This window comes from Chlorocebus sabaeus, chromosome 21 (assembly GCF_047675955.1).
Source record: "Chlorocebus sabaeus isolate Y175 chromosome 21, mChlSab1.0.hap1, whole genome shotgun sequence".
Classification (NCBI taxonomy): Eukaryota; Metazoa; Chordata; class Mammalia; order Primates; family Cercopithecidae; genus Chlorocebus; species Chlorocebus sabaeus.
In genome coordinates this window covers 33,706,142-33,731,491 of record NC_132924.1, presented here as the reverse complement: position 1 = coordinate 33,731,491, position 25,350 = coordinate 33,706,142, and the positions used below count along the sequence as shown (strand labels likewise).

General features: G+C 41.8%; 1 protein-coding gene and 1 non-coding gene across 3 annotated transcripts in view; both read right to left on the bottom strand.

Moving 5' to 3' along the window:
* JAZF1 (JAZF zinc finger 1) overlaps positions 1 to 25,350 on the bottom strand; it is a 352,042-nt gene that overhangs the window by 270,371 nt on the left and 56,321 nt on the right. The window lies entirely within an intron of this gene.
* Positions 19,631 to 19,737, bottom strand: LOC119626371 (U6 spliceosomal RNA). Its single transcript, XR_005242541.1, has one exon. It is a non-coding gene; the product is annotated as a U6 spliceosomal RNA (small nuclear RNA).

Here is a 25,350-nt window from a genome sequence, read left to right as displayed (position 1 = left end):
TATCATGCACAACATTTCATCTAACCATCAGGAAAACACTCCGAGGACAGAACTATGACCATCCTCCAGTGCAACAAGAAAGTCCATAAAGGGAGGTCTACTAGTCATGCCCAACTCCTACTCTGGGATTATTCCTAAAACAAAGCAAAATGTTCTGAATTAAACGTCCTCTCTCTCGGGCCATGATAGGCATCCATGAGCTACTCTACCTTTTCCTAATAAGCAGCAGGGCAAAGTTAGCACTAGGACTGAGCGATGCCAGCACCACTTTTTGGGACTTTCTGTTATTGTTGACCTGTTAGCCACCATGACTTAGAATAATGTGGAGATTATTTGCAGTATGGAATGGAAACCTTCCTCTTCTTTTCAAAGAGGAAAGTGTACTTTGTTCAAATGTCCAGTATCTTGTCTCTTATGATGACAGCTGGCCACATCTCCATCCCCAAATTCCAATGCTCTTTAGCATTTGGTACTTATTTCTTAAATGTGTATTCAGTCTGACTAAAAGAAATTATATGAAATTTTCATTGTCTATTCACAACTTCCAGCAAGACTAAAAAGCATTTTTTTTTTATAGCTAATAAATTCCAGCTTAGAAAAGTTAAAACTTCCACGCTTTGGAATTTCACCAACATGGGGGAGAGGAGTATGCAAGATGGAACAGCTTTTTAACTTTTTTTTTTTTTGAAATGGAGTTTCACTCTTGTTACCCAGGTTGGAGTGCAATGGAGCGACCTTAGCTCATTGCAACTTTCGCCTCCTGGGTTCCAGCAATTCTCCTGCCTCAGCCTCCCAAGTAGCTGGGATTACAGGCATGCACTACCACGCCTGGCTAATTTTGTATTTTTAGTATAGATGGGGTTTCTCCATGTTGGTCAGGCTAGTCTCGAACTCCCGACCTCAGGTGATCCACCCACCTCGGCCTCCCAAAGTGCTGGGATTACAGGCATGAGCCACCATGCCTGGCCTTTTTAACATATTTTTAAAAGCTAACCAGTGACAAAAACAGAACTAATGAACAAGAAGGGGTCCTCACTTTCCTACAAAAGGATATGGCCTTTTAGTCTCCAAGATTGCAGTGCTTGGAGCTCCACTTGGCCTGCCTCAACACTAGGAACAGCCAAGAGAAGTTTCTGTGCTCAAAGAGAAGAGAGATGCACTAAACATCGTGTTCTTTTTAATGGTTCTGATTATATATATCCAAGTACTTAAAGTCAAGTTTTTGAAAGATGCTTGCTTTCTTCTGTTAATTAGTCTAAAATCTAGTATTGGAAGGAAGAATCATGGACAGTGTGTTCCACACTCCCAAATTTATTAGAAAGGACAAAGCGGAAAGTTCTGAGGAGAGGATGGGGAGAGAAACCCATCAGCCTTAATAAATGAGAGTAATACTTTTCTGTTCATAAATCAAGTTCAAAATAAACTATAAACCAGGATTTCTAAACCAATACATAAGAGCATTTTTATAAACCACAATCCTTACATGAACTCTGGGTTTTAGATTAGCATCTCTCTGAGCTTGCCTAAAACTTGTATAAAGTAAATCATTCCAAATCCAAATCAAAAAAGTTTTATTTTTCAAACTACTGATTGTTCAGGTAGAACATATGTATATATAATAACAAGATATAACCCCTATTAAATGATGAGGTCTCCATTTTATCAGCAGGGAGAGGTACTTTCAGATGGATGGAATTACATCTCAGACAACTTCTCAATGCTTAGGGTGATTCTGCAAGCTTAATTTATGGTCCTGTAAGTTAAGGCTCTATGAACAACATGATTAGTGTCCTACAAAATGGCTCAGTTTAACTTAACCCATCACAGAAGTGCCTTCACACTCTGATCACTCTAGACCCAAACTTAAAGAAGTATAAGAAAGGAAAAGAAAACAGAATTACAAGACCACCATCCATATGTACTGCTTTAAAAATGTGCCGAAATTCTGAGAAGCAAAGGTGTGTCTGGAAAAGAATCCAGAGAATAGCTGGACTAAGTCTGTGGTAGGTGGTCATGGGGCCACCAAGAAACAGGTTTGAGGCATCTGTGCATCTACACTGTATTTTGTATTGGGTTAAAAACTGGGAAAAAAAAAACAAAACAAAACTTTAGGCAGCACTCATCCACCCTGGATAAAGAATAAACTCTCCATCTAACAGTGAGCTGGTGACAGGAGTTATTTACAGATCATGTCATCTAAGCACCTGAAAAGATAAAAATATCATAGTGATTTTTATGAAGTTTACATTTTCAGAATTGCTTTGAAGCATGTTTAGTGACTTAATGACATAAGCATTCCTTCAGCATTCCAGATAACAATAGAGGCATTGGAAATACAGGAGGAACCCTTTTTTTATCCTCATCGTGCCACATTAATTTTGTAAATAACACAACTGTGACTTCAAACACAATGAATCTGATATTTCTGCCACTACAGCTTGTCAACGTTTGAGCTCTTGCTGTATACCACATATTAAACACACCTCTATCACAGATACACAGTTATACTATGTGTTATATATTATTTATTACATATACTATGTTATATATTGATTCTACTGTAAGAATATCTGAGAAGACTAGGGTGCCCAAGAAGGACTGAAAGGGAATCACAGAAGATTCTGACACATTTACAGTTTTGGCCAGTCATGGTGGCTCATGCCTGTAATTCTAGCACTTTGGGAGGCTGAGGTAGGAGGATTGCTTGAGGCCAGAAGTTTGAGACCAGACTGGACAACATGATGAGACTCATTTCTACCAAAAAAAAAAAAAAAAAAAAAAGGCCTGGCATGGTAATGCACACCTGTAGTCCCAGCTACTTGGGAGGCTGTGGAGGGAGGATCGCTTGAACCCAGGAGGTTGAGGCTGCAGTGAGCCATGATCCTGCCACTGAACTCCAGTTTGGGTGATAGAGCAAGACTCTGTTTCAAAAAAAACAAAAACAAAATAAAATTTAAGCCAATTTTAAGTGTGTGCTTGGTGTATTTGAGAATCTGTAAAAAAAAAAAAAAAAAAAAAAATACATATAACAGCTTGAGGGAAATTCCTTTTTTTTTTCTTAGCTCAAAACGGATCAATATGACAGGAGATGCTTTTAGATGTATTTTTAACAGAATACAGCTAGAAGGATAAAATGCTAATTTTCTATGCATTGTCTTATGAACCACAGAGGAATAAATGGTGCCTCATCAGACACGTCTCAGTGGTGGAACTGGGGAGTGGTGCCACCCTGGGTGGGAGGCACGGCACCAACAACCCTTCCCAGCCTGTGCCACCACCCTGATTGCCCAGAACCCCCGAGGGACAATGCAGAGGCAGGCAGCTGGAGGGACAGCTTAGCTTGGGCTCAAATCTGAAACACAGAAAGAGATAAGAGACGACCACATCCATCCCTGCTCCAGCATTTGCTGCAAGGTAACCACAAGCAAATGTCTTTATCTCTTAGGGCGCTTGCTACAAAAGTGGAAACAGTAACACCTACACCTCACAGGACTATGGTGAGAATTAAAAGACATATTGTGAATACAATGCCTGGCAATAGTGCCCAGCGCATGCTTAAGGCTCAATGAATAGAAACGATTTCCGTAAGTATCACTCTCTGACTTCTGGGTTTGTTCCCATTGGCAATCCCTAGGTTATTTCTTATCACCATATCCTTGCAAACCATATCATAAATAGCTAGGCACTATTTGAGAAAAAATACAACAATGTATACTTATTATACATTGTTGGTGAAAAAGGGTATATAATATTTAGCATAAAATCATTTTTTGAAAAAAATGTCTACATATGTGGTTGGAAAAAAGTCTGAAGGGACATATACTGATTTGTAAGCATGGTAGATTCTGAGTGTTAGTATAACTACAATCAACAGCTTTGGCTTTCCTTTTGCTTCTCTGTTTTTCTAATTTTTCTATAGTAAGCATACATTCCATAGTTACATAAAAATATGAGAAATCAAAATTTTCATACATACTAAAAAACAAAATCAGAAGATACTGCTGCTAAAGTATCAGGACTAGTACAAACACAATACCACCTCCAATGCAAAAGCACACAATGACGTAAAACAGCACTCAAAGGTCAAGCACAGCCAGAGGACTCTCATGGCAGAGAGAAAGTGAACTTGACCTTGAGCCCTAACCCAGCTATTTCCCAGCCACAGCCCTCGGTGAGTCATTTATCTTAGGCCTCAGCTTATGACCAATTGATGTATCCATTTTTGCCCCAGTGGCAACACTTGCTAGATACGACCAGTCCCTTCTCTTTGGAACACTGCCTTGGCTTCCAGGTCACTCCCTCCTGGCTTTTCCTTCCACCTCGGTGGTCCCTCCTTCTTGGTCTCCTTTACTGGTTCCTGGATCCCATCCGGTCTATTGTTTTAATGCCCACCAATCCCAAATGCATATCTTCAGTCCTGACCTCTCTCCTGAATTCTAGACTTGAATATCCAAAACTGCATGGTGGTACTTACCTATAGTTCCAGCTATTTAGGTGGCTGAGGTGGGAGGATCACTTGAGGCCAGCGGTTTGAGGCTGTAGTGTACTATGATTGTGCCTCTGAAAAGCCACTGCACTCCAGCCTGGGAAGCAGAGCGAGATCCATCTCTAAAATAATTTTTTTTTAATTGCCCACTGAAGATTATCATTTGGCATCTAATAGGCATCTCAAACTCAACCTGGCCAAAACAGAGATCCTGATTTCCACCTTCCTCCAAAACTTCCTCCAGCCAGTCACCCTCATCTTAGCGAATGCCAACCAAATCCTTCCAGTTGTTCAGGTCAAACACTCTGCATTCATCCTTGGTTTCTTTCTTTCTCTCATACCCAAACCAAACCTGTTGACCTTACCTCTAAAATCTACCCAGAACTCTAGCACTTCCCACCACCTTCACAAGTACCACCTGCACCAGGACCACCATCTTGTTACTGGACTATTGCAATCCCCCTTTAATCAGCCTCCCTTCTTCCACCCTTGTCCCCTCCAGTCTACTCAAGACACTGCAGCCAGAGTCACACTATTAAAGCACCCATTCATCCATCCTGTCACTCCTCTTCTCAAAGCCTCACTGGCTCCCCATCTCCCAGAGAGTAAATGCCTCAAGTACACACTGGACTATGGGGGTGCCCACTACCTTATCTCCCCCTGCCCTCTTTCTCACTCACTCCAGCCCCACTGGCCTCCCTGCAGTTCCTCCAGCACACCGGGCAGGCTCCTACCTCGGGGCCCCAATCTGAGCTGTTCCCTCTACTTAGAATGCTATTCTCCCAGTTGGCCACCTTCCCACTTCCTGCAGGTCATTACTCAAATGTCGTCTCCCCAGGGCAACTCGCCGGCCACCCTAGGTAGTACTGTGACAACCCCACACTCTCCTCTCCGCTTTCCTTGCCTTACTTTTCTCCATGGCAGTTTCATTTCCCAACATAACTTTTGTTTCACTCACTTCATTTATTTGTGGTCTGTCTCCCTACAGCTAACACATAAATTCCACAAAAACAGGATTTCTTTATTGTTTTGTTCCCAATTGTATCCTTTGTACCTAGGACAGGGCCTGGCAAATACTAGGCACTCAATAAATATTTACCAAATAAACAAATAGGATTTAACAGCCTGCCCTTACTTGTCTGAGTTATATAAGAAGCCCACAAAATAAGGAATGTAAACATAACTACTTAATAATTTGCCACTTAAACATGCGGATAGTGTTATTATTATCACTGTTGTATTGAAGATGTGTCCCAGTTCTGCCACATGTGGCCTTAATTAGTCATGCTTGACCTGTGATTCCCCACCTCCCTCCTACTTTATTTATTTCAGTACCAAGGCTGGTAACTGAGAATTCCTACAACACTAGGATTCTGGAAAGTATTAGGTTCGCAGACCCACTCAATAAATTAAATAATTATCTGAATCTTACCATTTTTGTCTCCCATGGGGAAGGATAAGGGGAGATTAAAACATTGAATGGGATCGCTGAAGAGTGCAAACAGTGCCTATTCTTTCTTGACTGTGCATCAGAAATAGTATACCACTGAACCTAAGGCAGCTCAGGGTAGAAGACTCTGCCCTTGACTTTTGCTTAGCCCTCATGAAACAACCATGTCTCACCCGAGGTGGATTTCTGTGTGACCTCTTTGAATAGACAATAGCTTGGGTTCCGCTCCAAGATCTTCATCTGGAAACCAAGAGTATTTAAAATATGCTAGTAACTCTAGGAGATACAGAAAACTGCATGTTAGGTTATGACACGCCCAGATTTTTTTTAGAGACACCAAACAGAAATGATACAGAGTTAACAAACAAACAAGAACTCTCCTCTAAATGCCAAAGTCTCTTGGCCAGTAGAAAACTCTACTTGAAGACAATTTTGCTGACCCATACTCCATCCTGGTTAGAAATGGTTGTTTGGAACTCTCCTCCATAAGTTCAAAAGAACCATAGCCCTTTCGAGGTCAATAACAGTACCTTTTACTTACAAAACTAACACTTAGTTACCGCAGATAAACTGCAAAGCATTGTGAATCCTGGTGAGGAAGGTAATTAATCTAATTGAGCTGAACACATAATGGTTTTCGAGTGGATAAAACTGCATCTTGGGACACCTGAGCCCAGCAGCAATGCCTGCCCTATTTCAGGAATGCGCAGAGTTGACAGGAAGGCAGTTGTATTGAGTTCACCTTTCAGTTTGACAAAAGGATTTCTGTCGTCACACTCTAGGGCTCCTTTAGAAAGAAGCAACTTATAAAATTCTATCCTGTAAAATACCCTAATATCAAAGTGGGAAACTGACCGATTTAAGACTTAATCAGCTTAATTTGTAAGATTTTGCCTTTCAGCAACATATCAAGCTTGACTTGCTCCTCTCACCTCATTACATTGAGACTGCGTTACCCCAGAAGCAAGAGGAAGAATCCACCAGAAAGAATTATACAAGCGGCTACAGAAAAAGTTTTCATTTCTCACTTTATGTAAGTGACTCAATGAGCACACAGCATCTCATCCTCATCAACCGTAGCTTCTTTCTTCGTTAAAAGTAAACCAAACAAACAAAAAGCTATTTTGCATTTGGACTCTCTTTCAGGAGTAACAACATATTCCCAAGAAAAAACGAGGTAGCATGGGAAACTGTTTTAAGGATGACACACTGGCAAGCTCACGACCGCTTCTGCTAGGATCCAAGCATATGTGGAGGTTTTCAGTAGGTAACAAGAACAACCTTCACTGTGAATGCTGTCTTACAGTTTACTTCAGTGTTTAAAATGCTTTATTTATGATAGCAAAACTAGAGAAAATAAATGCATCCGTATCACACCAAAGGATTACAAATAAATCCCCTAGTATTGCTGATGTGGCATTTTTCCTTCCGAAGAGCAATGGTTTTTCTTTTCACTTGCTTTCGGCGTTGGTTTAACTCCACATTGGCTTTGATAGTTTCATCACACGCAAGTCAGGAAATCTGGAGTTAATGTTCCAATAGCCACTCTCCCAACAACCTCTGACGCAGACGTGCACCTGGCTTGCTGAGCAGCAACGTCCTGATTACCGCATGTCATCATTTCAATAAATAGAACTCAAGTGTTACAAGACAACACCGAGTTCCAGGGAGACACAGGATCTGACACATGTTAATACCTCATTATACATCCAAGCCTTCTGCCAAGCAGAAGAAACACAGGATCACCTTCTAACATAAACATTACCGGCCTTTCTTGCTATAGGGATCAAGTCCAGTATATTTTTCATTCACCACATGGTTATTTCCCTCCACTGTAAAGGAGACGCAGTGAATAAAAGCTATGTTAGGATAGCAATATGCTTGAGATTTTTAAACAAACCAGTGAGGCAGATCACTTATGGTTTTCATACCAAGCATACCTCTGAAGGCTGCATATAAATACTCCTTTCAGCTGTGAGCACCATGCACCCCGATATGAAATACTGTACTCTATATATAAGCAAGAGACACAGCATTCCACTGACTCAGGAAACACAGGTCCAGACTTTTGCACTTTCATTTTCCATGCAGGCCCCATGGTCTAGTGGGCCAGCACGAGGCTGGAACTGGAGGAATCTGAGAGTTAGTTACAGGACTGCCTAGTTCCTGACGGATTTTGAGTTCAGGAAAATTATGTAAATTATAACTTGGTTCTTTATTTCTGGAAGAGGGAACAAAGTGACTACAAATTCCTAATTGTAGCAGAATCATCTAAACTTTGATGACTCAAGTTGCCAGCATCGAATTAATCTGCCACCTGATTGTCCCAGTTTGACAGGTGTGCTTTATATTTGTCCCCCAAACACCAGCCATTCCACAAAAATCCCACTAGAGTATGTTTCCAGCACTTAGTGAGTGAAGTATCTTGAAGGTATTTCTCATCATGGGCAGAGTTTTACAACCAGTCTCTTGAAGCATTTTTGTGTATTTCAAAAACCACAACCTACTACAGAAACGTTAGCGCATATGGTAGCTGTGGCAAGTCATCTGTGGAGAATACAACCAGGAGCAGTGTCCACCTTGGTATCAGATGTACTTTACTAAGGTGCTCTGGGGGGCTGAGAATGTTTTTGGTACCTGTACTCACTGTACTTCTCCCTCCAAATTGATGAAACCTAAACTGGAGATGTGTTTCAAGACATACAGTATGAAATAGCCAGGAATATAGGGATCTAGTGTCTCCACTGGCTTCAACTTCTCAAGCCAAAAATTACCGTGTAGCTATCTAAGCCAGAGGCCACCATGGCAGACCAACAGAAACAAGGCAAAATTAAGTGAAACGTAGTCAACCCAAGGCACATACACAAAAAGAGGACATGAGGACCTCACAGGTTACAACATTATCAGAACAAAATGCCACTCAATAGTGGTTCAAAGGAAAGAATAAACAGAGACACCATTCCTGTTGTTAGACACACATATCTAATGTAGTTTACTGCCAGAGAACACATATAGAGTTCCACTTTACAGACCCTATGATGGACCTAAAGCATTTTCACAGAGATGACTTATTAAACTAAAATAAATGGTGGCCTACAAATGAAACCAGAGACATAAGCATGAAGGCTTAGATCTTACATCGCACCCAGGCATACCTCACTTCCCTGAGCTCAGAAGGCATTTGCTCCACCAGGTCTAAAGCAATGAGCTCCCAGGTCCCAGAGGCCCACTGATCAGACCTGGGGGGGTGGGATGCAGTAACTCTCTTCTTCAGAGGACAGGCTTTTCCAGATGGTAGTGTGACAATACAACCTCAATTCTGCAACTGGTTCTCTGCACTATCTTTATTGTGCCCACTGATTCACTCAACAAATATTTCCTCAGCCCTTGCTCTGCCAGGTGCTGAACTCAGCAATACTTTTTCCTAGTCGAGACAGTCATATCCAGGCCCAGTTAATGCCCTGATTGGATTAACCTTCCAACCTCTCTTCACGCTCACCTTTCCAGCAATGCCAAATTCATTCAGTCCCCAAGGTCACTGGCATCCTAGTTTCAAATGAGGAGCCTCGTCATGGTGCTATTATTATTATTATTATTATTATTATTATTATTTTTTGAGACGGAGTCTCGCTCTGTCGCCCAGGCTGGAGTGCAGGGGCACGATCTCGGCTCACCGCAAGCTCCGCCTCCCAGGTTTACGCCATTCTCCTGCCTCAGCCTCCCGAGTAGCTGGGACTACAGGCGCCCGCCACCTCGCCCGGCTAGTTTTTTTGTATTTTTTAGTAGAGACGGGGTTTCACCGTGTTAGCCAGGATGGTCTCGATCTCCTGACCTCGTGATCCGCCCGTCTCGGCCTCCCAAAGTGCTGGGATTACAGGCTTGAGCCACCACGCCCGGCCGGTGCTCCTATTATTACATTTTGGTGGCAGGATAACCCCTGCCCTTAGTTTCCAAGCTCATCTCTCTATAATCAAAACAACTCACGTTGTCTTTACTCTTCCCTGTCAGTTCTCTCTGCTCCTCTAACATTCACTTGCTCAGTTTCTCATGGATCTGATCATCCCATGAGGCAGCCTGATCAAGGAGGGCCTGTCCTCTGTGGAGAAAATGAAACCCTTGTGCACTGTTGGCAGGAATGTAAACTAGTACAGCCACTATGGAAAAAACAGTATGGAGGTGCCTGAAAATATTAAAAACAGAACTACTGTGTGATCCAGCAACCCCACCTTTGGATAGATGCCCAAAGAACACAAAATCAGTATCTCAAAGAGATACCTGCACTCCCGTGTTCACTGAAGCATTATTCTCAATAGCTAAGCCATGGAAACAACCTAAATGTCCATCAATGGATAAACAGACTTTAAAAATTGTGGTATTCATACACAATGGAAATTATTCAGTCATAAATAAAGGAAACTTTGCCATTTGCAATAACATGAATGAACCTTGAGGGCATTATTCTAAATGAAAAAGTCAGACACAGAAAGACAAATACTGTATGATCTCACTTATATGTGGGAACTAAGAAAGTCAAACTCATAGAAACAGAGGGTAGTATTAGAATGGTGGTTGCCAGGGGCTGGGGGTGGATGGCTGGAGGAGGAATAGGAAGCCATTAGCTAAAGGATATAAACTTTCAGTTATAAGATGAATAATTCTGGGGATGTAATTAATAGCACAGTAACTATAGTTAACAATACTGTTTTATATACTTGAAAGCTGGTGAGAGGACTGGTCTTAAATATTTTCACCACACACACAAAGTTAACTATGTGAGGTGATGGGTCAGTTAATTAGCTGTTTTGTGGTAATCATTCCACAATGTTGACATATATCAAAACATCACATCGTATATAGTAAATATATTCAATTTTAATTCATCAGTGATACCTCAATAAAGTGGGGGAAAATAAAATTGAAATAAAAAAAAATAATAATTTTTAAAACGGCCTATCCTTTTCCTTATTCAGGCAACTGATGTGCCACATGCCTACATATTTCATCTGATAACCCATAAACGCTCTCTCAAGGTATATCAACCACCTGCCCAGGAAAAAACATCTGCAATAACAATAGCACTGAATACCGTAAAGCACTTCCAATTATACCATCTCAATCCATCCTCGACACTGTGAAATGCCTATTACCTAACTCATTTTACACACAAGGAAACTAAGGTTTGTACAAATTAACTAGTCCTAGATAATAGAGCTAGGGAATGGCTGAACTGGGACTCACTCTGTCAACAGGCTGCTAAATAAGGGTCCTTCCATCACCCACTCTGCCAATCCCTGTTCAGTATTTGCCATGAGAGACTGTGGGGATGGAGGGCACTCACCTTGCCTATCTCCTGAAGGCCAAACTGGGCCAACAAGTGAAGAGAGCATCAGCCAAGCCAAAAGAGACGGGCATATGAGGACTTGAATCCTAAATGGCCTAAGTGAATTTAAAAGAGTAGTAGTACCCAACGAGAATTTGTCAGAAAATAACTCAGAATGAAGCTGCAAAGGTTACATTACAAACCACACTAGATATTTTTTAAGGAACACTTGCACTTCACACACATTAATCAATAAAAATGAAAATATTCGCCGGGCGCGGTGGCTTATGCCTGTAATCCCAGCACTTTGGGAGGCCGAGGCAGGCAGATCATGAGGTCAGGAGATCAAGACCACCCTAGCTAACATGGTGAAACCCTGTCTCTACTAAAAATACGAAAAATTAGCAGGGCGTGGTGGTGGGCAGCTGTAGTCCCAGCTACTTGGGAGGCTGAGGCAGGAGAATGGTGTGAATCCGGGAGGCAGAGCTTGTGGTGAGCCGAGATCACGCCACTGCACTCCAGTCTGGGGAAAACATTTATTTGACTGCTGAAGAGTTAAAATCAAGAGGAAAAGAACCAACTGAAAAGAATTATAATTAGAAAGTTTAGGCCGGGCATGGTGGCTCACACCTGTAATCCCAGCACTTTGGGACGCCAAGGTGGGCAGATCACCTGACGTCAGGAATTGGAGACCAGCCTGGCCAACACGATGAAACCCCATTTCTAATAAAAATACAAAAATTAGCTGGCTGTGGTGGTGTGTGCCTGTAATCTCAGCTACTTGGGAGGCTGAGGCAGGAGAATCACTTGAACTTGGGAGGCTGAGGTTGCAGCGAGCCGAGATCACACCATTGCACTCCAGCCTGGGTGACACAGAGCGAGGCTCCATCAAAAAAAAAAAAAAAAGAGGAAAGAAAGGAAAGAAAGAAAGAATAAAAAAAAGTAAGCAAAACTTCCAGGAGTCTCAGACTAAGATGTTAGAGTTCAGTTACCAAGACGTGAATGGAACGGTGCTTTCTGCCTCAGGGTCCTGAAGACTAAGACGTGGTGATGTGCCTACATGGCTGGCCACAGGGTAGCATGATATCTCAGTCACCTAGAATCACACTCACAACCCAGGAGCCTTGCCTGGGAGGGACTTCTAATTCCATCCAAAAGTCTTGTTCTCCTCTTATTTTTGTGAAGATAGCAGTAAAAATTACCACTGGTAATATATTTAAAATTAAAAAGTAGGGTGAGGGAAAATGCTTGCAATCTGGTCAACAAGAGGGACAAACGACCCTGAATTTCTGGCTTAGAGTTTCCTGAGGACTCTGCTACAGTAGACAACTAGATCTGGCTGAAGAAAAGTAAGGAACTCATAGTCAATCTTTGTCTATTTTATGCTTGATACAATCTGAGTATCAAAGTATTCGTAGATAAAGGGATAGTCTGTTGTTTTCCTAGTCAGCAAAGCAATGCTAATCCAGTTAAGTTCAATAAATACTTCTTGCAAATCTACTGTAGGCTTGCCTGCATCCTTGCCAAATCTGGTTATAGGCATAGAAGTAACAAACAGAAAATATTCATTTGCTTCCATGTTTCTACTTTCTGACCACTGGAGACATTTCTCTCTAGGGTTTTGTTTTATTAGGGTTCTGTCACATTTTATTTATGTGTTTCTTTGTTTATTAATTCATTTGGTGAGCTTTTTGTTGAGGAAGAACATGCAATAAAGGATCTTCCTTCAGTCTTATGGTAAAATATAAAATTAGACCTTTATAAAATATCATCGCTTTCTACCACATGACAGCTATGTCTTTGAATAAGTCACAAGGCTTCTTTGAGGAGGTTCCTCAGTAAAAGCGGGATAATAAAATCTATGCTTTTCATCTTAAAGTGGTTTTCTGAAAGCCAAATCAAATGATGAATCCAAAAGTGCTCCATAGGTATTAGAGGATATTGTTACTTATTATTAGCATAGATACCTATGGATCAGAAAACCTAGTAACAACAACAGTGTATTTACCTTCAGGAGACTTCCCAGGGGTGTGTGTGTGTGCATGCAGCATGCATGCATGTACAAGTGTGTGTGTGTGTTATCAGCAGAAGTAGGGTGGCTCTGTGCCTTGCAACCAGGATGATAATTTCCCAGGTACAACTATATTTCTGCAAGCATCAGAGTTCAAGGAAGAAACAAGACTTGGGGCAGCTGTCTATATGTCTGACCTAGAATTGTGTAGTATTACAGTGCTATCCCAACATCTAATTTTTAATCATCCCAACTCTAGAGCTGTTTTTTCACTTTGCTGTTGTTTCCAGAGCTTGACTGGTGGCAAAGGATACTTGAAACGTCCCAGACCTATGATTTTATGATCATGAGGTGTCTTCGCCTCTCCCCTGCTGGTGACAGATACTTGGCTGTCCCAGAGTTACTTAGAACAAGTACCACTGGGAAAGAACTTTCTGAAGAAACCTTAGTGGCCTCCAAATTGGCAACGGAAAGAAACCAAAAGTTAGTGGAGGGGAAGTCACTGACATAACAATGGAGGCCAGTTTCATTAGTTTCATTCACTGAAGCAAAACTTGGACCAGAAGACTCATTATTCAAACCAGATGCTGATTTTGTAACATCCATTTCAGTGATGAACTGTCTCCATTTTCTTTTTATTTTGAATATGCAATATTACAAAGCAGACAAATCACCACATTAATAAGGGCACACTTAAAGTTTGTAAAGTTGGTTTTAAAAAGAACTGAGTGTAGAAAATCTGTTTTCAAAAGTTTATTGCCAAAAGCATTTTTTAAAGAAATTTTAAATCATGTGACAAAAGAAATGCTATAATTGGTTTAAGGTAAGATCAATTATGGGCAGCAATGAAATTACCTTTTAATGATAATTAGTCCCAAATCTTGATTACTGCCAGCTCGAATTATCTGGTCATAAGGCACACAAAGTACTGTGTTCAACTGTCTCAAACATGAACAAGTGGTGGGCCTGCCCCAGGTTAGCAGTCAAATAAGATGGGAGGCAGGGGAGGAAGGGGAGCAAATGAGGCAGAGAAGGCTGACCGTACAGACCTCACGTGCTTAAGAGAAAGCAAACATTCATAAAAATTTGTATCAAGCACAAAACTCACTTTTAAAAACAGCCTGCTGATAAACTTCCTCTTAAAAATGATTATTCTATATCTCTTGTCAAAAGAATGACAAGGATCAGATCTCAACCCCAGAAAAAATAGCCTCTCTAGGGAAAAACTGAACCAGGTCGAGCTCAGGAGAATATGAAAGCAGAACACAGGGAATGGAGCCTGGAAAGAAGACCTGGGCCTCTGGACATAACCTCAAAGGGGAAATGGGAACTCGCCTCCAGTTCAGGGCATTCGGAGGTGACACAGCCTTGTTGCCCAACGTCCAGGTTCGTTCTCAGAGTCCGGCCTGGTGAATAGGTATCCTACAAATAAGGCAGCGTAACCTCTGCGGGCCCACTTCTGTTACTTTATGGAGGCAGACTATAGCATTTAGAGATGGAAATGATCACCAGCCTCATTTTATAAACAGGACCAGGGAGGCAGAATGAATCCTCATGGGACTAACTAATGGCAAAGACAGTTCTCCAACCCATGTGTCCTGACTCCTTTACCCAGCTGCTCCTGTCCTCTCTCTCTGGGCTGGCGGTGAGGCTCTGATCAGTTACTAACACTGGTGCTGAGGAGCACTCGCTCGCTCACCACAGTCTGCCCACTATGAAAGGACATGCTCCTCTCTGGCCTTGGGCGTTCTCACCTGGTTATTCAACACCAGATAGCTGCAAATAAAATCTGTATTCATATTGGAGCTATAAGTCCTATTTACCAAAACCTATATGGACCAGGCACAGTACTAGGCTCCTGCATTCATTCACCTCTTGTAATGCCTATAACTTAGGATGCGTTTAAGCCTCATTCTACTCAATAATGAGGCTTAGAGACATGAAGTAACTTGCTAAGTCCACACCACTAGGTAGTGACAGTCCTAGGTTCAGACTGGTTTTTCTAGCCACTGAAGACACTCTACTTTCTACTACGCTACTAGCTCTCAAAATTTTGCTAAAGAAAGAGCTCCTCATTCAGCTGATTATGAGAGCTGCACAGGAAGCTTTACCTGATGAAAATAACTGGATCTCCATATAAGAAATAAATAGATTCTAAACAATGGTAATAATGCTTCTAAAATCTTGGGGGGTAAACAGAGGCCCTTTCAGTTTACTTTGCTAAGGAGAGAAGTTTCTTGCAAAATTCGAATTTTTCCTTCCAAAAATCTTCGCTCCACATATCTTGGGTATTGTTTATTATTCTTCATTTCTCTTTAGAACAAAAGCTTAACGCAACAGAAGAGAAGAACAATGGGAATATTAACAAGCAAGAATAACTTTCCACAGAGGTGGTAACCGAAGTAAGATCCCACAGACCAGACTGTGGAGAACTTCATTATTCCAGCTCGCCGCCTCCTTGGAGCTGGCCATGTTCCACTGATGCTTTCACCTTCTGGCAACCACCTGCTACCTTTACCTTCTGCAAATGCAGGCACCTGGCCAGCCTGGAGAATTCTGCTCTCTGAACAGAACACAGATAATTCCCATCTTCCAGTCTGAACACAGCCCTGAAAACTAGAACTCACTGCAGGTTTGGTGCTACTGACAACTCTGCAGTTTGTAATCTTCTGCTTGCAGGGAGGCTGGCCTGTTCAAAGCTAGAACACTCCAAAGAGGCCTATTCTTAACCAAGGAAGGCTGACAGGTTGGAGCCTGCTTTCCTCAATATATAGATTAGACAAATAGAAGCATCATCAAGGCAAACCGGGCATGGTGTACTCTCAACCAAATACAACCAACTTCTTTTTAGGGTTTGTTTTTGTTTTTGTTTTTGTTTTACTTTTAGGGTTTATTTACTGGCAGTTTCAGGTATGGAAATACAAAAAGGAACATGACATGGGTTCTGCCCTTGAGGTGCTCTCAGTCTGGTGAGGGAGACAATACCTTTCAAGGGACAACCGTGGTACTGAGGATGAGTGTGAGAACATAGAGGTCTACTAGATGCTATAAGAAAATGGGACAGGGGAACTAGGGATGCCTCATCAAAGAAGGGGCCACATGAACAGGGCATATAGATGAGTGGGAATTTTCTGGGCAACAAAATGGAGGCGAAAGAACATTCCAAACAGAAAGAACAGTGTGTTCAGAGACTCAAATTTATCAAGAGGCCTGCAGTCCAGGGAGTAAAGAGAAGCAGCGTTTGTATGTGCAGCGAAGTGGGGAATGGGTAAAGGAAGGATCTCAGAGACTATTTACAAAGGGTCTCTGTAGGCATGTAGGAGGCAAGAGGTTTTAAAGCAGTGAAATGACACATGTAGGTTTTGTTGTTGCTTTTAAGTAATTCTGGCAGACAAGCTGACTGTGGATAGGAGGCTACATCAGGGCTGCACAAGAGAAGTAAAATGCCAACCACAGAGCCAAGCCACATATGTAATTTTAAATTTCCCAGTAGCCACATTTAAGGTAAGAAAAGACAAGTGAAATTAATTTAATAATACGCTTTAACCCCTCAAACCCAAACTACTATCTTTCAACATGTAATCAAGAGTTTTAAAATTATAAATGAGATAGCTTACATTCTTTTTTTCATACTAAGTCTTCTAAATCAGGCACAGTACAGCACATCTCAATTTAGACTTGCCACATTTCAAGTGCTCAAAAGCCAGATGTGGCCAGTGACTACCGCGACAGACAGCACAGCTGTAGATAAACCACTATAGCTAATATAAGACCCACTTAGGAGGCTGTAGTCAACAGTACCAACAAGAAATGATAAAGCTCTGGGAAGGTATTTCTGGCCCTTGGACATATGTTGAACTGGCACTGAAATACAACTGTAAAGACATGTAACTTATTTTTTGTTTTGAATAGGTAATACTTTATAGGCTTCAAATATAAAAATAATACAACAGAGTACACAAAGAAGAATATTTCCCCCTGCCTCTTCCTGCTCACCACATCCTTATCCACGCATCCCGCACCCACCCACTCAAAGTAATCACTTTTATTGAGCTCCTTTTGTTTGTTTATCCTTTCAATGTTTATTCATGTGGATTCAAACAGATATGACTATAGACTCATATTTTGTCTCCTTTCTACATCAAAGGGATCATACTATATATGGTTCTATACTTTTTTTTTTCCATTTAATAACATATCTTGGAGGCCTTTCCATATCAACGTATGAAGAGTTTCCATGCTCTCTTTAAAATGCTGCACAATATTCCATTGTAAAGGTGGATCATAGTTTATTTAACCAGTCTTTCACCAGTGGATACTTGAATTGCTTCCAGTCTTTTCTATTATAAACAATGGTCTAATGAGACACCTACTCTATAGGTCACTGCATACGTATTCAGACGTATCTGCAGGAGAAATTGCCAAAGCTAGACTGCTGGGTCAAAGGGTAACTGTATTTGTAATCTTGATAGATGAAAACCGGCTGAACTGGCCTTCATGAGGGTTATGCCATTCCGTACTCTCAGAAGTACAGTGCTGATGTTTCCACAATTGGTCAACAATGTCTAAGTGTCACACTGTAAGATTTTTGCCAATCGGAAAAAGTTAAAAGTGCTACTTCAGCACAGTTTAAGTTTGGGATTCTCTTATTATGTGTAAGGCTGAAGATCTTTTGGTAGATTTGAAAACAATGTATTTCTTTCTTTTTTTTTTTTTTTTTTGAGACAGAGTCTCGCCCTGTTGCCCAGGCTGGAGTGCAATGGTGTGATCTTGGCTCACTGCAACTTCCACCTCCCCATTTCAAGCAATTCTCCTGCCTCAGCCTCCCGAGTAGCTGGGATTACAGGCACGTGCCACAGCGCCCGGCTAACTTTTTGTACCTTTAGTAGACACAGGGTTTCACCACGTTGGCCAGGCTGGTCTCAAACTTGAACTCCTGACCTCGTGATCCACCCGCCTCAGCCTTCCAAAGTGCTGGGATTACAGGCGTGAGCCACTGCACCTGGCCAAGACAATGTATTTCTTATTCTGAGGATAATCTGTTCATATCCTTTGCCTAGGCTATTGGTATTCCAACTCATTTTCTTTTTTCTTTTGAGACAGAGTCTCGCTCTGTTGCCCAAGCTGGAATGCAGTGGCATGATTTCAGCTCACTGCAACCTCCGCCTCCCAGGTTCAAGTGATTCTCCTGCCTCAGCCTCCCAAGTAGCTGGGATTACAGGCATGCACCACCACGCCCAGCTAATTTTTGTATTTTTAGTAGAGACAGGATTTCACCATGTTGTCCAGACTGGTCTCGAACTCCTGACTTTAGATGACCCACCCACCTTGGCCTTCAATGAGTAAGAAAGTCATTTTCTTATTCATTTGTAGAAACTCTTTATATGAAGGGTAACTGTCCACTGCAAATAGTTTCTTCTCTGATTTTCATTTGAATTTGCTTATGGCATTTTTTTAATCAGGTAAAAATGCTTTATTTGAATTTAGTCAAATTTATCAATTTTTTTTAATGGCTGCTGGATTTTGAGTCATGGTTAAAAAGTCCTTCTTACTTAAAGGTTATAAAGGAATGGCTTGTAGTTTCTCAGCATTTCATGCAGATACAAATATATATTTGTATATTGAAATCCTTCTTAAAAATATCATTTTTCACTTTTTTCCAACTGCGGTAGACTAGACATTTGCTGAATTGCCTTTCTGATTTCTCCTTCCTTTCTTTCTTTGTCATAACTCTGTTGAATATGATGCTGGTCATCATATAAAATTAATTGATCAAGGTGGAATTTATCTGAATGGTATGAGATAATAGAACCAACTTCACCTTTCTCCAGAGATCTACCCACTTGGCCCAGTAAAAATCTCATCATTCCATGGAAAACACAATTTTAAATACTATTCTATTTGTGTGTAGACAGCAACCTAGATTTTTATAAACTCATGGTTCTAATTCTCTAGTCTAGACACTACAGAGGTAAATACAACCTATGTTATTCAATTATTTATGGGAACTGCCAAGTTTCATGAAACTGCATTCATCACATCATCAACAGTATCTTTTGAGCAGATGCTTGACTTGAAGAGATATACAGACACAAACTGCCATTTAGAAGTTTACAACTGGGAGGTCACTAAATTATTTTTCACAATTAATTTGTTTAAAAAGCAAGCAATACAACACAATTAAAGTCTGGCAAAACTCACAGAATTCTGGTTTACTCAAGTTTATTTTATATGAACACCAGTGCAGTATTAAAAAAAATTATAACAAAAATAGGACAGAGAAAACAGGCAAATCTGAAAATGTCTGGTCTACCTCAGCTGGAAAAGTAGTAAATGACATTTCTTTGAGTGTTTCATAAGGATAAAAATATAAAATGCTTCATAAATGTGTGTGTCATCCTTGCATAAGGGCCATGCTAATCTTCTCTGTATCTTTCCTATTTTTGCACATGTGCTGCCAAGCAGAGCACAAAAAGAATATTTTTGGCCGGGCGCAGTGGCTCATACCTGTAATGCCAGCACTTTGGGAGGCCAAGGCAGGTGGATAACAAGGTCAAGAGTTCGAGACCAGCCTGGCCAATATGGTGAAACCCTGCCTCTACTAAAAATACAAAAATTAGCCTGGCATGGTGGTGGGCGCCTGTAGTCCCAGCTACTCAGGAGGCTGAGGCAGAAGAATCGGTTGAATCTGGGAGGCAGAGGTTGCAGTGGGCCAACATTGCACCAGGGCAACAAAGTGAGACTCTGTCTCAAAAAAAAAAAAAAAAAAAAAAAAGGGAATTTTTTTTTTAACAAGGATCTAACATTCCCAATTATTTCTATTTGAAAGTTTCTTGTAAACTGTAATTTTTAAGGTAAAAATGTGAAAGCTACAGTATTATATGGCAAAAGACCTTGTATTTCATTACTAATTCTAATTTTCCATATTAACATTCTTCAAGTTTTTATTCAATCCATAATGTACACATTACCCTGTCATTTGAGGTTGTAAGATTAGTTGTTAGAGATCCATTCCTAAGAGAGTTTTACACACACACACACACACACAAACACACAAACACACACACACACAGAGTCATGAGCAGCATATCCTTCAAAAACAGCAGGGGGATCTGTTCCTGCAGCGGGTGCTCATTTATTAGACACAAATTATAAAACTTCCACAAAGCAGATGATCTTACCAGATAAACAGCTATGACGACAAAATGCCCCTACATAAGAAATAAAGGCAATGCTGGGGAAAAGGGCAGGGAGAATCCCTGGGAATGAAAACTCCCTAGACATGAACAAAGTATGGCTCCTAAGACCTCTGTGCTATTAAAAGAAACAGTTGAACTGGAAGCCAACGGCTCTGTGAACCAAGAGGCAGTGGCCATGCTGCTCCCCAGGCAGCCCCCAGTCTCCCTATCCACTCCCACCCTCAAGAAGTTCCTGCTTCCCATGGCAACCTGCAGACCATCACTCACAAACCTGATCTCCAGCCCTGAGAGGATGCTCCTGAATTTCAATCTTTTTTCGGCTTGCAAGTGAGATGATTTGCCCTTCTATCATAACTAAGTATCTAAAACTAACCATTAATACCCACTGCCCCTCCCCTCCAACAAAACCCTACTTTGTTTCCTCTATGTCAATCATATGATCATTTTCCAACTTACCCGGACTCTAGAGCACCTCCGACTGCAGGCATCTTCTGACTCAACTTTCCTTTGACACCTACAATAACCACTCAGCAAGTCTGTTTTTGTGATGTCTCCATCCTGCCCGTCCTTTTTGTTTCCAGTGCCACTCATCTATTTCAGACCCTCCTTATGACCCTGTGCCCATTTCACAGTCTCTTAATTTGCTTCTTCATTCCTCCATTTACAATTGGCTCTCCACATGGCTGCCATGGACCTTTCCTAAACGGTACTTTCTCAGAAACCTTCCGTGCTTCCCCCTACTACTTACATGACAGCCCCAAATTATGCCATTAATCATTTCATTCACTCAACAGATATTTACTGAATACCCACTATGTGCCACATGCTATTCTGGGCATTTGGGACATATCAATGAACTGACAAAAACTCTTGCTTAATCTTGTCTTAACCCGTTTTCTCCTGCGCCTTACCCCACTAGTCCCCAACATAACTGTAAACATTACCTATACATGTACCTGTATCAGCAGTTATATTCTACTGTACTGACACATTCAATGATGCCTAACAAGCCCCTACCATGTGTTAGATCCAGCAGTCAGCACGACAGATATAGTCTTTTCTGTTCCCTCTAACCCTCCATCCTAAAATATGCAATCCAACCCCTCCAACCTCCACGAAGACTGCTGTAGGCATCCAAGCCCACATCAGGGGCCATCAATTCCTCTCCGTCTTGCAACAGTGATCTTATCTTGTAAAAGCACTTATGGTTTTCATTTGTTTGGTGGGGTTGTTTTGTTTTTAAGCTTTTCAGGGGTTTAAACTCCCTAATTAGAGTAAAGGTCTTAGAGGATTGGATGCTTATTCTCTTCTTTGCACTCCCTAGAATGTCATAATCACTGAACACCAGAGCCAAAGGAAACTTCTGACCCCCGTTCATCAAACCAATATTATTGCTCGAGGAACTTGAGACACAGAGAAGCTAAACTGTAATATCAAATACTAAAAAGAAGTGAATAAAAATATGAAGGAAGTCTACCAGGCATCCTTCCCTTTGTCCCTAGGGGTAGAGGAAGGAAGATGTCTGAACCAGTAGTCGTACACAGTTCTTTGTTTTTGAGACAGTGTCTCGCTCTGTTGCCAGGTTGGAGTGCAATGGCGTGATCTCGGCTCACTGAAACCTCCACCTCCCGGGTTCAAGTGATTCTCCTGCCTCAGTCTCCCAAGTAGCTGGGATTATCATTTAACTCTGGAATTCATGCAGGGGCTCTCACGCTGTCTGATGAATTATTTCGAGCTTCTCCCCAGATGAGGCCTAACTAAGCTGGGAAGCCACCCCAAGTGGGAGATTTGCTCAGCGCTGCCCTGCTGCTCTCTTTTCAATCCCCCACTCCTTGCATTTGCTTGGGACCTAGACAATGCTAATAAACTAAACCCTAAGCCCAGATACTTACCAGAACTAAACCCTAGGCCCAGATATTACCCCCGCCTTGAAATCCAGGGGTTCCACTGGGCATGTTGGCTCACACCTGTAATCCCAGCACTTTGGGAGGCCAAGGCGGGAGGATCACTTGAGGTCAGGAGTTCAAGACTAGTCTGGCCAACATGGCTAAACCTCGTCTCCACTGAAAATACAAATATTAGCCGAGCATGGTGGCATGTGCCTATAATCTCAGCTACTCGGTAGGCTGAGGCTGAAGAACCGTTTTAATCCGGGAAGCAGAGATTGCAGTGAGCTGAGATCGTACCACTGCACAACAGAAGGAGATTCTGTCAAAAAAAAGAAAAAAAAAAATCCAGAGGTTCCCTTATTCTGCCATATCAATGCTTTACCCTCCCCTCTAGCCAGTGAGCTGCCCCTGCTGGAAGCCAGAGAGCTCTCTAAGGGAGGTAGCTGTTACCCTCAGCTAGAGTTAGAATGGGACTACAATTAAAAGGATCTACAAGCACAAAGTAAGAATCATCATATGAGACATGCAGTTTGAAATAGGCTGGTAGAGTCCAGGAATCATCTACAAAGCTGTGAGATGCAGCATGGTGTATCCTGCTATAAGATTTTTAACATGAGCTCCGTTTCTGTATCCATGTGATTTCCTCTCCACTATTCGTATGATACTCAAGGGGGAAATGTGTGTTCCTATTTTCATCCCACCCCTGTGCTCACTGAAATGACAATTGGTGCTCAATAATGTTTCCTGAATCCCCTAAAAGTGAAAGTCAAATTTAACAGAGGTATAGTTGCAGACATGTCGACAATGTAGGTAAGAATGTCTCATTCTGTAAGAATGTACATTTCTCTGTGGGGCCTAGAAAAAGTGATAGCACTTAATTGGACATAGATTACGATGTCCATGTTGACCAAGTTAGACACCCTTCAGGTGTTGTTTAACGCAGCTTTCCCATTATTCACAAGTAAATCCGTACCTGCATTTTATAATCACCCTTCAATGTCCCAGTCTTTTGGTTTAGCTGAATCCCATAATCTTGGAAGCTGACAAAAGTTCTCTCCCAAGCTGCCATCACACCTGGAGGATAGTTTGGTGCCAATGTTCACACAGAAAGAAAAGTTTTCAAGATCAAAAAATACTCCTTGCATTTATGAAAATCTTTGAAGTATAGAGACTTTCTACCTAGCAGCAGCCAACAAGTGGCCTTGTTTATTTCTGTTTAATTAAATGAACTGTTAAAAGCAAGAGAAACATACCATTCTAAGCTCCAATTTTAAATATTCTATCTGATTTTAGCTTCTCGGGGGAAAGAAATAAGAATTCATGTCTGAGCCAAAACCAAATACATACAAGTCCTGCCATCAGTGATACAGCTGCCAGAGAGTCTTCTCTAATGTACTCCCAAACTCATGTTTCAGTTTTTCCTCCCCTTCCTCCCCTGCAAACAGGGCGGGCACCTTCCACCCAATCCAGTCTCCCACCATGTCTGGAACATGCTCTGTAGCTCAGCTTATGTGAACATCTGAACCTTGTTTTCCAGAACCCAGCCAACATGACCCAGGTCAGCCTAACAGTAACTGCTGACCCAGACCACAGGGCTGGAGCTCTTTCAGGCCCCTCCTGCCTTGAGCTGAAATTGGTTCAAGCAACTAGGGTGAGGCTGGGGCACCAAGCAGGATTTAAGGGGTTCTCTGGGCCCAGATCTGTGGAGGAGGAGAAAACAGTGACTGAGGAACCATCTGGGCCTGAGATGTCAATGCGGCCTGCCTTCCATCAATCCACGAGACCTGAACAGACGAAATATTAACCTACGGGGCAATCCCGGAACACTAACCAACACCACTCAAGCAGGGACGCAGCACTCATGTGTTCATGCACTCATTCTCTATGAAATGAGCCACTCCATAGTTACAAGGAGATACATCCCAATTTGGAAAATCTAGTGAGCCTCTAGTTAGCTAGAATGCAAAGAAGTATAAACTTCCATTAACTAAATGATGGGTTCCTTCACATAAGTGACATTTCAGCCACAATGAACTTCTCATTATTTCCTGAACACACCAAGATGCTGATATCCTATTTAAAGATGCCTCTCCCTCTTCTCTACCAGCAGCAATCAGTTCTATTTATCATTAAAGACAAAGATGTCACCTCCCTGAGAAGTTTTTTCCAACTCCCCCAGCCTTTCCAGGAGGCTTTCCAGCTACGTCACCCTGCGTGCCCCACCTTCACTCTCTCCTCTAGCCACACTGCCCTTTTCTTCATTGCTTCCATGTTAAGTTGCTTCCTGTCTCAGAGCCTGTGCACATGCAGTTTGCTCTTGAGAAATGTTCCTGCCTGTACTGCAAATCATGACCACCCCCAGCACCGCGACCCCCACCACACATCCCTTCATCGAAGTAAGACTCACCTTCTTCAGATCTCAATTCAACCAGCAAAGTCTTCCCTAACCCCTCAACATTATTCACCCTCACAGCAACCCATGCCTTTCCTTTCCTGCACTTATCAGAGCTGTACTGTAGAACCGCAATATGACCTATTAAAGTCTATTTCCCCACTAGACTGCAAGCTCTGTAAGAGTAGGGACCATGACTATTTTTATCTATCATTGCAACCCCAGTGACCAGCACAGTAGGCACTCAGGAAAGATTAGCTGAATGAACGAATGGCCTTCTCTATAGTGTCTGTGTCATTATATTCTAATTGCCCACTGTGTGCTGGCCACAAAGCCTGGCCTCTGCCAGACACGTCAAGAGGCAAACACTTTCCCAGAATTCATTTAAAAATGGAAATGGACATGTATCCCTATCACCTGCACCTTGTACATACATCTATAGCAATGATGGAAGGTGGAAATAAGGGTCTTAAAATCCTGGGATTGATGACTCTTACTAAGGACAGGAAAAAGTGGCCGTAGAACAGATCCAAAAAGGTAGAAATACTAACCAAAAACCAAAGGGGCGGGTAATATTACTGTTTCTGATCAATTCTAACCTAA